The following is a 16,668-nucleotide window of genomic DNA, read 5'->3' as shown; positions in this document are numbered from 1 at the left end:
GAGATAACGGCTGACAGTTCATATGAAATTAGTTGTCAAAAATTTGCATGTTTTTTGATCACAATCGCAATAAAATATGGAAAGCAGCAGCGATAGTGTTATTTTACATGGTTGCCGAAAAAATATTGTACGCAACACGCCCGAAAATGGTTTTTTTGGACTCACAGACTTCCAGGACTCGCTTACGCTCGTCCTGGAATTTTGTCTATTCGTTCAAAAAAACCCTATTTTCCGGACTTGTTACGTAAATTACTATTATATATTACTTTCATTTGTTTGGAAAAAATGGTACGCCGCTGAGATATTTCAAACTGAATTTCTCGTTTAATTTTTGCGAACAAGTCTCGTGTCCGTTTTTTCATTTAATGCGCCATTTCTATGAAAAAAATGAAACATATTTAGGTCTTTTTCCTTTCCTTAATGAATGATCTATTATTAGACAGTAGATATTTTTAATTTTTTTCTCATGGAAATGCGAAAGATTTTTTGGCACAAATTGAACGAGCAAATCAAAAATGATTTTCTCCTAGAAATATCACAGTGGTGTATCATTTTTCCAAAACAAAAGAGATCATTTACATATGCTTACCAATGATGAACATAAAACTCTTAATTACATGATACTAAATTCGCAATAATGAAACACGCCAAATTTCATTTGAATACCTCAACCTGTCCCAGAACAATAAGTCAATAAATAAAAAGAAAAATTTTAATATCATGGAATATGAAAAATTTACGAACAAAAGTTATATCTATAGCAAACTGTTATTATTTTTTCTTGCAAAATGACCCCCTGAAGTTGTCGTACTTATTCACCAACAACCTGTATATGTGCTTGTCTGTAATTTTTTCTGTAAGTAAAAAAGTAGTCAGTCAAACATATCCTGAGCCTGTCCAAATCTGCTTGGTTTAGAGGTAAAAGCACTCTATTTCAGAACTTTTTAAAGACCTACCTATCATTTCGTCTCGATGTCTGTAATTTTTTGATTCATCATTATCATTCTTTCAAATTCAAAGACCCCCCACTGAAAAAAAATTGTTAATTGTATAAAGAACGGTAATCATCAACTTTATTTCTTTGATACAATGTACTTTTTCATCAATATAATGAAATTTCATTCCTTAACGAATAACCCTATTCGTTGATATTATGAATCCCTAATGTTCATCTCACGATTCTGAAATCAATGTTGAGTGTTCGTTGTTTCTTTGAAATATCCATTGGATAAAAAAACTTTTTTATTAGATGTATAAAGTCGTACATTAATTGATTCGGACAATTTCAATAAAAAGTATTACATTATTGATACAAAATACAACCGATCAAATAATTGTATTAATGAACATTTTATTTTGATGGAAGTTATTCATTAATTCAATGAAAAATTTCATCAATATGATGAACGACTTTTCATTGTATTAATGCTTTTGTTCATCGGCTTAAAAATAAGGACTGAATTCATCAATATAATGAACTTTTTCATTTAATTAATGAATTGGGTTTCCCGAGTTCTATGTCTAGAGAGGGGATCTCAGAATCCATTAGAACCAAAAAAAAATGGATGGCACATTTTCGGATTCGATTTTTGAGGGAATTATTTTTGTGAAAACCGCAACTTCATAAATTCAACTGTTTTGAAGCTATAAGAGAAAATTTTAAAATGGCATGAAATGAAAAGTTCTCATAACTCAATGATTATGCCAATGGGATTCTATGTACCTGTATAATGTTTTTTTTAATGTTTATAGCACCAGTAATGAAGAAGTTATAAGAACTTTCACGCCATTTTACAATTTTCTCTTATAGTTTGAAAACAGTTGAATTTATGAAGTTATATTAACTTGTGTATCTCGAAAAATAGTCAAAGCAAAGTCAATATTATTTGACATCATTATAGTGTAGGTACTCGAATTAAGAGTAATGACAAAAAACAAATTTTTTTCGATGCAAATTACTCAGAAAAGCTTTTTGATAACTAAATTATTCAAATCTTGTGACGAGAAGAAGACAAAAAAGTAGATTTTCATGGACGACTTTTTCAATTACAGGGTGAATTATGATCTAAACGAATTCAATTTTGGAAAATGTTTGACTCATCCCGTATCTAACAATAATTTTTCTGAAAAATCAGTCTAAAATTGTTACCTTATAGCTAACCAATATTTATCGCGCAAAAGTGTTCAATTCAAGATGTTCTGCTACGAGAAATGTTACTTTGAAAAATGCCATTTTCCAAATTCGACAACCTGTATCTCGAAAACTAGTTATAGGATTTATTCGGACCCAGCGACATTAATGTTCAGGAGGTCATATTCTACAAAATACGGAAAAATTAAGAAAAATTAACCGGTGACAATTTTTCCGTTAGGCTTCTGCCTATGTTCCTTTCCAATAGCACCAAAAAGCGTATGTGACGACAAAAATACGGTGGAACGAAAAAAATCGATAATTTCCCATGTAAAGTGTCGTAACATATCATATCGAGTGGAATACCTGGTGTAAAGGCCCGTACACAAAAGGAAGTCCGGCTGATTTGAAATACTCCGGTTACCCAATTCCGGGCGTTCTGAACAGACCGGATGATAGGATCCCACCAGTTCATCCCTTCGGTCACCAGATGCGGTCGGTTAACAGGTAATCTACACCACCCTGTAGTTTTCAGAACACTAAATTCCCATAAGAATAATATTTTATTGACGCCAAACAAAGAATATAATCAAAGTAGAAAATATTCGATCAAATATTCCATTTAACACTTTCTAATTGAGTAAAACTGAATAATTTCCACAAATATTTCAATATTAACAACAATTATTGTTTTGCTAACACTGTATCTTGTTCAGGTTAATTTTATATTTCGATAGGTCAGTAGAAATGTGAATTGACTCTGGAATAGTATATTCTAAAACAAGTTGCAGCATGTGCATGAATTTTCGAACGCATGAGTGTTGGAATAGCTTTCTGCAACGAGTATTAGACGATATTTTCTCTATTTCAGTCAAGTTTTGTGAAATATTGTCGAAATTCAATGAAAAATTCAGATTACATATCCTAGTGACTTTTGTATTTTATCTTGGCAGTTGGTGTGACAGTTACGAAAATTGACAGATTACGGAATTTGAATGTGAATCGTACGTTTCGAATTTCGAAATAATTTACAATTACGCATTAAATTCGTGAATTATGTTTGACGAAATCGATTCAACACCACCATAATGGAACTAATGTTGGAAATCATTTCACTAAATCCAAATTATATTATATTGACAATTTTTGACGTTTGTTGAAATTTGATAGGATTGGAAGTCAGTATAGACACAAAACGAAAAATATAACTGAAAACGATGATGTAATGAGTTCATTACAACATTGTTTTTAGAACTGTAATGAAGTCATTACGATACTGAAATAGAGAATAGTATATTCTAAAACAAGTTGCAGAATGGGCTCCTATTCCAACACGAATGCGAAATTCGAAAACGAGCGACGAAGGAGCGAGTTTTGGAACGCATGAGTGTTGGAATTGCCTTCTGCATCGAGTATTAGACGATATTTTCTCTATTTCAGTCAAGTTTTGCCAAAAATTGTCAAAATTCAATGAAAAATTCAGATTATATATCCTAGTGACTTTTGTATTGTATCTAGGCAGTTGGTGTGACTGTTACGAAAATTGACAGATTACGGAATTTAAATATGAATCGTATGTTTTGAATTAGGACATAATTTTCAATTACCCATTAAATTCGTGAATTATGTCTGACGAAATCGATTAAACACTACCAGAATTAAGAGAATTTGCGAATATGTAGCGAATCATTTCACGATATCCCCAAATTATATTATATTGACAATTATTGAAGTTTTTTGAAATTTGATAGGATTGGAAGTCAGCATAGACAACCACAAAACGAAAAATATATCTGAAAACGATGCTGTAATGAGTTCATTACAAAACTGTTTTTAGAACTGTAATGAAGTCATTACGATACTGAAATGGAGAAAAGCTATTCATTTGCTTGATTTGATCGTTACTTGTTGGAAATCCATTTAATTGTTGTTAAATACGAGTTTTTCTAATTTTCAGAATTTATTATGAAAACAACAATTGTTCCGCAACAAAGTAGTTTCTTCAGATTTCTTACATCTTGATACATCTTGAATAACAATTATTCAGAATGTTAGAAATCTGCAGAAGCTAGGGTGTATAGTGAAACATTTGTTTTTTTTTACATAATTAAATAGTGTAAATTAGAATGACTCCCTTTTAATATCGAATCCAAAATTTGTTCATTGCATTAAAGAATGGCAATCATGATTTTGATTTCATTGATACAACGTACCTTTTCATCAATATAATAAAATTTCATTCCATATAACATACCCATATTCATTGTTGTTATGAGTTCCTGTTCATCAATATCGAGATTCGGAAATTAATGATTATTGATTGATTGATGAATATTTCATTGAACAGAAGAACTGTTTTCCTTACATTTAGGGCCCCTGCCAGACATAGGTATGAGCGGGGCAAAAATTTCGCTGCTCTGCTTTATTTAACTGAATTTTCTTTGAATTCTGTTATTCCTCTCAAGCATCTTTTCAATTTCATATGAAATCATCTTTTTCAACTCAAAATCGCTTTGTCAAATTCATCACAGGACGTTTTGTCGATTTCAGCGAGTACGAGTATGACGCTCTATAAGTCTTTGATAAAAAGACGATGTAGTTCTTGAAGGTAATTTTATTACCTATTTGTATTTTTATAACTATAGCTGAGAGCTCCTATTTGATTGAAAAAAAATTGTCTCTTGGAAATTTTATTATTTTACCACTAAGGAAACATCATTGTGTCAAAAAGTTCGTCTCGTTTTAATAACTGACTTTGCGCCCCTACAATTTGGCGCCCCGGCAAAATGTCTAGTTTACCGGTCTTGGCGGCGGCCCTGTTTTCATGTACCTATAAAGTTGTAAATTAACTTATTCGAACAATTTCAATGAACAGTAATACGTTGTTACAAAGGACAACCGGAAGGTATATGCCAATAACGATGAAAACAATATATGCCAAATGGCTACGGTTGCACCACCATATACCTATGTGGTAGGTGAATTTGTATTCAGAGATTTATAGTGTGGAAAACTCCACACTTTTTCTATAAAAAGTATTTTCGGGGAAGGAAAAATGTATTATTTTTTTATGCATTCAAATTTAAATAGAATAGATGATTTAGTAAACGTGGAATGTAATAAACAATATTCCATTCAAATTCAAATATACAGGGTGTGACGTAATTAATGGATAATCCTGTACTGGCGCATAGGGGAGGTCTTGGCCGACCAGAAAATGTAAAGTTATGTTCAGTAAAATATCATTTCAATTTCATAATTTTTCTCACAAATCTTGTTATTTCATTCGGCCTTGTTTTTTATTTTACTCTCAAATAGTTGTACTATGAGATAAACTACCAAATTCCTACCATCTTGCTTAATTAAGAAAAAAAAGTAGGATAATCCTCATGTTTGCAAATTCACTTACTTTTTCTCTAAGTTTCAGTCGTTATGGTGAAAAAAATGAGACCTTTGTGAACATTTCATAAATAAATTGTCTATTTTATTGCCGTTCTAAAATGGTATTATTTTATTGGGTGCTCGGACTTCGTTTCATTATTACAACTGAGATACTAATTTCAGTGAAAGAGAGTTTTAGGGATTTTTGATGAAACCTAATAATGGTTAAATAAAACACAGTCATATATTCACTATTTATTTTAAATTACAGTAAGTGCTCGAAATGTCCGCCTTCTGCACGAATGCACGCTAAACATCTTCTAATAAAAAATTATATATAAAAAATACTGCACAATTTTCACCATTTTTTTTATGAATTTCAGCAATTTCAATGTGTTACTAAAGCTTGTAAAGTTCCAGTTTTGATAATAGCGTAATGTTTAATTGCAACATTTCAATAGATGACAGCTACAAATGTGAAGGCTGTCTAGATAAAGATAACCGGCTATCAAAATGAGACTTCTCATTGAAAATTCCTTCATTTTGATATCAACAACAATTGTGGCTTATTCAGGGTAATCTTAATTTTCAAATAATAAGTCGAAAAGTAAAATTAACCTGATTTCGGAATTACGGATTTTCATTTAAGGCATATAAATTATGTCGGCTTCATCAGCTTCAATTTCGCATTGATTTTCAATAACATTTTGAATGTGAAATCTTGAACAAGGACTTCATAGAAACATAATCCCCTGACAATGAGAGAAACTCGGTTAACCAATAAGCGAGCAAGGGGGAGGAGCCTGATTTCAACCCCTCAGATAACACCCCAAGAATATGAGAAGGGCGGTTCTCTTTGTTCTGATCTTATTGATCGGAATTTTTCCACAGGAAATATTGTTTTCGAATCACCTTCATTATTAGATAATTTTTTAGAAGATTTAGGTATCATTTTCACTATTTCTCGGAATATTTTAATTGAATATCAAAAAAATACTGCACAACTTTATCTAGACAATGATTTATTATCTTCTTCCATTTCGATATTTCGTAGAATATCCCAAATCATTAAAAAGAGGATATCGAAGGTTTTTCAGTTACTCACTACTAAATTTCAAGAAAAATATCGAATTCGTCGAAAATTTGATTGCAGCAGGTTCTTCTGTCATGATTAGGATTTAGAAAACTATTGCTTTTACGGACACAACACAAAAATTTTCGCAAAGAAATATTTCCAACACATATTTTTATATTGCGAAATTTAGTTTCGTGAAAAACCTATGGTAAAAAATGCAACAGGGATTGCGTGTTTCTTCCTTACGAAGAACACAGAGAAACAAAAAAAAGCATTCTTAGGTAGTCATGCTCACAGAATTCCGTTTTTCAAAACTTCAGCAAAATTACTGTAGACTCCCATTTTTGGAAGCGTGTAACTTTTCAACGAACTTCCTAAAAGCTTTTGCTTACATGAAAGACACTCTTCAACTTTTGACGAAGATTTACCCCCTAAAAACTTTCGCACTTATTAGGAAATACCCTGTAAACAGGTGTTCCAAAATTGGAGGTACATAGGTACAAACAAAAATGAGAGATTCCTTGAACAAATTCAAGAAAAAAGTTATAAGTCGAGAATTGCAGAGTTTGGATATCTGAAAAAGTTATTCTTTATTATCTATATGTAGTAGATTATTGATTTTCATTCGTTCGCTACCTGAATGAATCAAATCTGGTGAATGGGTAGTTCATTTGTAAAATGCTTTTCAGACTTTCCACAGCCTGGAAAACGATGAAGCCGGCATAGAAAACTTTGAGATTTCCAGTTTGTTGTTAAGAAAACTCAATTAATCATCTGAGCCAATTTTCAGCTTTTTACAGGGTGATTCGAGGATAGATGTCTTTATTTTATAAGCGAACTCCTTAGCCAGAAATAAGGATAGAACAATTCGACAATTTTTTATTTTTTCTGTCATCAAATTATTATAGCATCATTTGCATGGGTTCAGAAATTGACAGGTATGATAACCTTGTTGAAACACTAATACCTAAATGAATATTCCCAACTCTCTACTGTTTTCATGAGAGGTTGAAAACTCCTACCTCAAAACTTTTCGTTGGATGAAGATATTAATTGAAACAATGTTAGCATCAGTGCACAGCTTAATTCATTTCAAAGTTTTTAGCTGTCTTTCATTTTTGTCCCAAAAACGATAGCTGAATTAAAAAAAAAGAGTTGTCTATGTTATGTTTCTTGCCAATTTCGGGTCCACGTGTTCATCCTTTCAAATTGTTTATTGAAGTTCTTACTAAATAAGTTGAAATGAATTTGTTGCTTATTTTATGCGGATAATAATTATTACCAATGGTCTAATGAAAAAGTAAATTAGGTTTCAATTCAAATCAAATATGGCCATGGGTGACTGATGATTAGTGCAATTTTTGAGTTAAGATTGTTATTTGTTCAGCATTGGTTTACTCAAAAACCATAGCTTTTAGGACAACAATAGAAGAAAGCTAAGAAATTGGAAATAATAGAAGATGTGAACTGGTGCCAACATTGTTCCAATATTCTATAAACATATATCCAAACAAGCTTCGTTTTCGAGATACAGAGTGTGAAGAAAAAATCAGTTTTTTACTTATAAATTATAACTCTAGTATTCATTCATTGTTTTAATTTTTAGGTTTTGAAGTCTTGATAATGTAATGTTTCGAATTAGGTAAGTGTCTCCTGCCAAAATTATCCAGTGGGGTAGATATAGGGGTGCGATGATCCTTTTCTTATTGAAAATCTACGCCACTATCTTTTTTTCGAAAAAATTGTTTCATTTCTGAAATCAACAGTTTCATTAAAAAAAAAGCTCTGAATTATTGTCATAGAATGTACCATTTTCGAGATAATCGAGTTCAAAGCAAATGCTATGCACAAAAATCTACAAAAATTAATTTTTCTCATTTTCAGGGTGTTCAAGTTTGAGAAAAATCAGTTTTTCACTTATAACCCTAGTATTTTTACATTAATTTTCTTAATTTTCAGGTATTGAAGTCTAAATTATAACTATGAATGTAATAATACCAGAATTATAAGTAAAAAACTGATATTTTCCAACTTTAACAATCTGTATCTCGGAAATGAAGCTTGTTAGGATTTTTATAGGAATTTTTTTCATGAGAAGAGTGTTCTATCCGGTGCCAAAGTTACTGAACAAAAATCTGGACCACCCTGTACAGTGGAGGTTTGGAAAAATTCGGTTATTATAGTGTTTCAACAGGGCTATCATTTCTGAAAAATTTCATCCCAATGATATTATCGTTTCATGAGAAAAACAATAGAAATTGCAGAATGTTTCTATCATATGAAGGGTTCTTTTTTGATAAGGGATGAGAATTCTAAAAAAATTTATATGGCAAACTATCTTTATTTTTGGCTAAGGAATCCGCTCATGAAGTAAAAACATCTATTTATGAATGACCCTATTAACTTAGTTCTTGGTTTGACCTCTTTTTGATTCGTGGACAATTCCGATAACAATAATTTTATCGATAGGAGTAGAATTTTAATGTTTCTGTGAAAAGGCAAGCAAGCGAATGGAGTAAGATAAGACCCCGTCAGCATGCCTTCATCCCCTACGTAGGAAGCCTTACCGCTGAATTCTAGAATCCTTACAATTCCTGATCAATAATTAACTTAACGAAATGACTTTGCTTTGTGTAAAAATAGCATATCAACCCCTCAACTGGCTAACGTGTCACAAGACGGAATAACATCTGAAGAAAGCGAATCTATCAGAACAGAATAAAATATTTTTCTTCAATAATGTTTGAATTTTTACAGTCCCCCGATGTAAAGAAACTTTTCCGCTATAGTTTATTATTTCGTTTTTCATTGCAAAAAATATTTCAAGACGTAAGTATGAAATATTATTTTCTCAATAATTAAAAAATTATTCATTCTGTCGACAAGGGCGTAGATCCTTCTTTTCTTGAGGGGATGACAACATTCAGCCATATCTGTAATGTGAGAAAGAGAGCCTTGATAATGAAGTTCGAGAAAAATTACTGGAAATAATAGTATTTTTTTGTTGACCGAATCTTACCTTATGCAGGGTGTTCCTAAATTGGAGGTACGAAGAAAAATGAGTGATTTCATGGATAATTTTAAGATTAAAAAGTCCTATAAACATAGGCCGACAAATGCTTTGTTTTCGAAATAGGTACGGGGTGTTTCTAGTAGTCTAACTTTTTGTGATGCTTATACCAGTTTATAGAACCTTTATTAATCTTTGCTACATATTGTGTAAATAAGTACCAAAATTCATGATGAATTTATTCAACACAGCTAACTAACTGGATCTTTATAGTAATTAGGATTGTCCTGAGGATTACTGGAAAGCTGTTTTTTTTCTCGGAATCGGTAGCAGATACGAGAATACTACAAAAAACCATTAAGTGTAGTACTGGACCAGAGTTTCTTTTTACATTTTTCTAAACTACACACTATATCTACAGGATATAGTCATTTGAAAACTGATGTCTTCACAAATTAATTGCAATTTGAATGAAACACAATAAATTGCACAACACAGCCCAGAAAATTTTTCGATGCGAATTACTCAGTTCAGTTCTTTGATAACAACATAGGTATTGAATTTTTGTGTCGAGAACGATACAAAAACCCGAAAACAAGGGGTAAGTGTAAATCGATGACGAATGCAAAAATCACAGATGACAAATAAGGGGCTATGCCGAGAAAGTGGATAGATAAAGAAAAATAATAAACCTCGGACAAAGACGAGCTCATAGTGCAATAAAAGTACGCATCTTGAAAGCGATAATAGGTAAACTCATAAACCGTGAAGGGGTCCGATTTTTTACTGATGTGTCGATTTCAAAGGAAAGTAAAATGATTATTATTGGTTCATTTTATGGATAAATTTTCTTTCTTCGTCTGCGAGATTTCTGAAATTTTGTATTTTGAAAATCTTGGGGGGTAATTACCCCCGCCATTTCTACGCCCTCGGAAAAAAGCGGGCACTCTTCCAGAAAAAAATATCACCCTGTAGATTTGCATTCAAATTTAAATTGTTATAATATATAAATTGTGACGTACGAGCAAATTTTTGTTGTTTACAGTAAATTGAAAATTTCATCTCCGCCAAAATCGCGAAAATTTTCTGGCTGTGATAAATATGACTTTCGACGTGGTTTAACTCAAGAATAATGCATCTATCAACTAAATTCAACTGTATACCTATCGCTGATACACTGAATTCAAACATGGACGTAGGTCACTCACGGACGAAGTTAAAGAAGGTCGTCCAAAATCAGTCGTTGCGCCGGGAAACATTGAAGCTGTGCGAAAAGTAATTGTAGTATATCATCATGTGACATATCAGCAAATAGAGAGATGTTTAAGCATTAGTATGACTAGCATAAATAAGATTTTGCACGAACATTTGTGTGTTCGGTAGCTCTGTGCATGTTGGATTCCACATTTGTTGAATGATGCCCAAAAAATTGCTAGTGTCGATTGGTGCCATAAAATGATTTCGAAATACAGGGTCGGCAAATAAGCGAGGTAAGCGGCTATATTTCAGGATCCACTCATCGTAGAGACTTGCGGTAAAAAATTTTACCACTAAAGTATACAAGAGTATACTTTAGTGGTAAAATTTTTTACCGTTCTCTTGAACACACTGGAAATTGTTTTGAAGTTCATATCTCTACCGCTAGGGGGCGTAATAGCTACCGTCGAGTAGAAAAATGAATTTTACTCGAAAATGTTTCATATGAAGTTGAAGAAGAAATATCATCACTGTAATCCTTGGAAAATTCTCTATCTTTTTGAATTGCCACTTTCGATTTTACGACATCAAATAAGGGTAGGTGAAAGGGAGAAATCTGACAGATTGAAACGACTGTAACTTCAGTTTGGCTCAACATTTTTGAGCAAATTAGATCTCGTCTGAAAGATAATATCTTGTTGATTGAGAACAAAATATACTCATGATAAATTTGTTTTTGCTGCTTTCGATAGGGGGCGCTAAGTCAGAAGTTCATTGTTTTGTTCATTTTACTCCGAAATTTCAAATGTAATGATAGGATTTTCTTAACAGAAACAGAAGTTCTATCTAATTTGCATGAAAAAACCTGAAGGTCGCAAAGCGATAATTTCTGCCGTTCTGAAGTTATGGCCGAAAGAAGATATTCTTCAACTGATGCACTGCGAAAAACCAAATTGTGTCTTTAAGTTCTCACAGAAACAGTAATCCCATCAAATTTGTATAAAAAAACCAAAAGGTTGCAAAGCGATAGCTTCAGGCGTTCTGGAGTTATGGACGAAAAAAGATATTCTTCAACTGATGCACTGAAAAACTAAATTGTGTCTTCTTTCGGACATAACTCCAGAACGCCTGAAGCTATCGCTTTGCAACCTTTTGGTTTTTTTATACAAATTTGATGGGATTTCTGTTTCTGTGAGAACAGACACAATTTGGTTTTTCGCAGTGCATCAGTTGAAGAATATCTTCTTTCGGCCATAACTTCAGAACGTCAGAAATTATCGCTATGCGATCTTCAGGTTTTTTCATGCAAATTTGATAGAAATTCTGTTTCTGTTAAGAAAATCCTATCATTACATTTGAAATTTCGGACTAAAATGAACAAAACAATGAACTTCTGACTTAGCGCCCCCTATCGAAAGCAGCAAAAACAAATTTATCATGACTACATTTTGTCCTCGATCAACAAGATATTATCTTTCAGACGAGATCTAATTTGCTCAAAAATGTTGAGCCAAACTGAAGTTACAGTCGTTTCAATCTGTCAGATTTCTCCCTTTCACCTACCCTTATTTGATGTCGTAAAATCGAAAGTGGCAATTCAAAAAGATAGAGAATTTTTCAAGGATTACAGTGATGATATTTTTTCTTCGACTTCATATGAAACATTTTCGAGTAAAATTCATTTTTCTACTCGATGGTAGCTATTACGCCCCCTAGCGGTAGAGGTATGAACTTCAAAACAATTTCCAGTGTGTTCTCTTGTATTTTTTAGTGGTAACATTTTTTACCGCAAGTCTCTACGATGGGTGGATCCTGAGATATAGCCGCTTACCTCGCTTATTTGCCCACTCTGTACAACTGTGGTGCATCCAAAGCGGTATACAACATCATTACAGGTAACAAGTTGTGGATATATGCATACAAGCCAAGAACCAAAAAGGCCAGTCGGCAGTTTGGGTGTTTCAATGTGAAGCAAATCCAATAAAAGTTGTTCGTTCTCGAAGTGTTAAGAAGCAAATGGTGGCGTCTTTCTTTACGAAATATGGTCCTGTGGCCATTGTGGCTCTTGAAAATGCAAAAGACCCTTCATTCAGAGTGGTATGGAACCATTTGTTTGCCTGAAATTTTCAGTAAATTGGGAGAAACAAACCCAAAATGACGAATCATCTTGCATCATGACAATGCGAGCTCACACATCTCAAACACAACGAATGATTATTTGGACACACAAAAATTTTAATTAATGGGTCATCCGCCTTACAGCCCCTTCTTGGCAACGAAGGACTTTTTCCTCTTCCCAGGAATTAGAAATAAACTTCGTGGACAACGATTTTCATCGTCCGAAGATGTGGTTGATGCCTTAAAAACGCATGTTTTGGAACTACCATCTTCTGACTGGAAAAAATATTTCGAATGATGGTTCAATCACATGCTAAAGTGTATAGATTTTGAAGGCGATTATTTTGAGAAGCAGTAAAAATATTTTGCGTCAAAATCGCTTGTTTAGTTTTTGTATTCTCAATACATAAATAGTAACCCTCGTATTAGCTACTTTTTCACTTGTAACCACCAAAGTACGAGAGACAAATTATATTTTTGGTTTTTATGATGGGGACGACAGGATCCTTAAAACCATATATTATATCCTATGAACAGTGCTTTTTATGATCACCATCAAAGCCGCAGGACTCTTCTTCATCACCTAATAAAAATCCAATCCATTCCCCCTCCAAACAATACCAACAAATCCTACCACCAATCGTTCTTCCCATCATTTCATGTGACCGATAGTCTTCAGAGCAATCTGATTGATGAGAGCACTCATAGTAATCACTGGAGATAAGGACAAGGGCCATTTAAGTAATTTGTAGGCGGTTTTACGCACAAACGAACGAGGGCTCAACTATCTCTTAATCTCCTAGCCAAATTAAATTGTCGGTGTTAAATATCACAGGGGCACGTGTGGGGCACGCGACTGCTACCCCCTGCCGGTTGGCAGCACTGAGTAAACATGTCCAGAGATCTGGTTTGTTTAATCAAGTGGCCTTATATAACCCGCATCGAACTCAGTTTTGTCTTTGCAGGTTTTTCTTCGCAAACGGCTAAACAGTGACGTTTTTGGGACTTTTTTTCGAGAGGGTATACCTACTGATTAATCTAGGGTCTATTGTTGACCTATATAATGAGGATCAGAAACCCAATGAATCAATCAAAAACAAAGGGAAACCGATAATTACCTACCCTCATCGGTACATAAAATATCTCATGATAGAAATGTAATGATCAAAAATGGAGCAAAAAATTCATCGCGAAATGATCCTGTGTTCAAAGTCCCCATAATCATTACCGAAAAAAATTCAAAAAGTGAAAAATGTGGCGTTTCGAAGCTTCATCAATACAATTTGACCGAGGAAAGTATAGTAAAAAATGAACTGAAGAATACCAGATCCAATAGCCAATATCAGGTCCATACAAAGAATACTAAGAATTTTTACAATAACGTGTTCTACAATGATTTTCAATTTGTGCGTTGAAAATAAATTTGTTCAAAAGTGTGTGTAGTTAATTTCATTTCTAGACTTTGTCCGTATACTATGGTATTTATTTTTTGATATTTTTTTATTCCTGAAATATTCCAATTAATAAGGTACCCTTGTGTTATCTTATGAAAATTGCATTCGCTTAATATTTTTAGGTAATACGCTTCTTTGCAATATTATGTGGGTAGTTTTGACACATTTGTGCAATAATTATGACCGATAAAAAACATTAGTAAAACACACCAAAAAAATACTTTTTCAAATTTTTATGTCTGTATTTCCGAAACTACAGAATAGGGATTCATCAAGCCAAGTAGCTTGACATTTTAACCAACTACTGAACTACTTGACTTGAAAATCAAGCTCGTTGAAAAAAAAGCTTGTCTTGACTTGATTTTAGATATTGATTGCTTGACTTGATATCAAGCTACTGTATATTACTTGTGCTTGATACCCACGCGTCGCTGGGCATATATTTCTGCAATCTCGTGCACGCTTAGACTAAATAATGCCCGCCACTCACGAGGCGTTTTTTCGAGACTTTGGACGCCAAGCGTCCAAGAGATTCCAGTCAGGCAGTCAAGTTCATTCTCTGATTTACAGTCGTGCGGCCGTGTCCCGAACTGCCCGACTGTAAAATGATCCGAACGCTCGAACATGGGTGCCTCGTGAGTGGCCGCCTTAAGGGGATTTTGGTATTTTCAGAAATTCCTTTCCTAACTTGGCCAAAATGGCCAAGGATTTTTTATCAGCGTCAGCATCTTCAGCTCCTGTTGAAAGACAATTTTCCAAAGCTGCTCTTACAGTTACAAAACCCCGCAATAAGTTAGGCGATAAATTTATAAGATGCCTCATTTGTCTTAGATCCTGGATGGAAAATTATTGAATTAAACAAAGCTTGGATATTTCTCAATATTAGGAAACTTTATTTTTTTCATTATTTTTATTCTGTTATGATTTACAGTGATTTAATTTATGTTTCTATTTCAAAAAAGTTGATATTTCTGGTTCTTTTATAAAATAGGTTTATAAATAAAAGTGTTTTTGCAAGGTTCCTTCTCAATTCATCTTTTTTTTCATTGATTTGACACTACTTAATAAAACTGCTTCAAATCAAGTAGCTTGATATATGTTGATATGATTCAAGTACTTGATGAATAAATACTTGACTCGAGATTTGAAATCAAGTCAAGCTCAAGTCAAGTAGCTTGAAAATCAAGCCAAGCCGTGAATCCCTACAACAGAACGAATTTCGTTTCAGAGTTCATAGGTAGATTAATTTAAGCTTGCGGAGATAAATTTAGGAATTTGTTCCATTGTAATTGGATGAAAATGTAAAAAGTTAATAAACCTTTATCACAAGTTGAATCAATTAATTTACTATTTGAGTGTTGTCGTAAAAGGGCTTCCAGTTCATCAGACCATTATATTGACAATGTTTGTTTAATGTCTTGATGTATCCTGATTCCCCTAGGCTTGTGTAAAACCACTCAGAAGACCTAAAAGTAACTTTAATTGAAGAATGTGATGGAAAAGGTTAATTTTCAGTTGTAATCTCAAACTTATTTCGAATTTTGACACATACGACTTCTCAGATTTTTTTGAAATCATATCAATATTTTTAGACTAATTATTTATCAAAAAAGTATGTTCAATGTTGATTTACTATTGCTCAGTTGTTAAAATATCAGCATAAACTTGTGAACACAACCACCTTTAACAATCAATTCAGTGAAAACAATACTGAAGGCTACTGTTAGTAAGTAAATACAGGGTGTTCCTAAATTGAACGTACAAACGAAAAGGGGAGATTCCTTAAGTGAGTTTAAGAAAAAAAAGTCCCATAAACATGGGGTCGCAAACGTTTCTTTTTCGGGATAAAGAGTGTTGAAGTTTGAATTTTTTTCAAGTTTTTTTCTCATAGTATCTACACTTCACAAGATATTCAACTGAAATTTGGCATAGATATTACATTTGAGAGTTCTCACCACGTGACATGGCAATTTCGATAGAAGATCTACAGGGTGATATTTTTTCTGGAACACTGCCACCTGTTCTTCTGCAGAACTTTTTTTTGGTGAGCAACTGTTAATTTGAAAAAATGTAAAAAGAAGCTTTGTTCTTATACTAAACTTTTCGGTCTCTTGTAGTTTTGTCGTATATACAAACGATTTCGAGAAAAAAAATTTTGAAGGATTCAAACTTCAACACTCTGTATCTCGAAAACGAAACGTTTGCGACCCCATGTTTATGGGACTTTTTTTTCTTAAACTCACTTAAGGAATCTCCCCTTTTCGTTTGTACGTTCAATTTAGGAACACCCTGTATATTGTTT

The sequence above is a fragment of the Harmonia axyridis genome, chromosome 7, assembly GCF_914767665.1.
Source record: "Harmonia axyridis chromosome 7, icHarAxyr1.1, whole genome shotgun sequence".
Taxonomy (NCBI): Eukaryota; Metazoa; Arthropoda; class Insecta; order Coleoptera; family Coccinellidae; genus Harmonia; species Harmonia axyridis.
The sequence above is the reverse complement of the archived record's forward strand: the minus strand, read 5'-3'. Positions refer to the sequence as shown.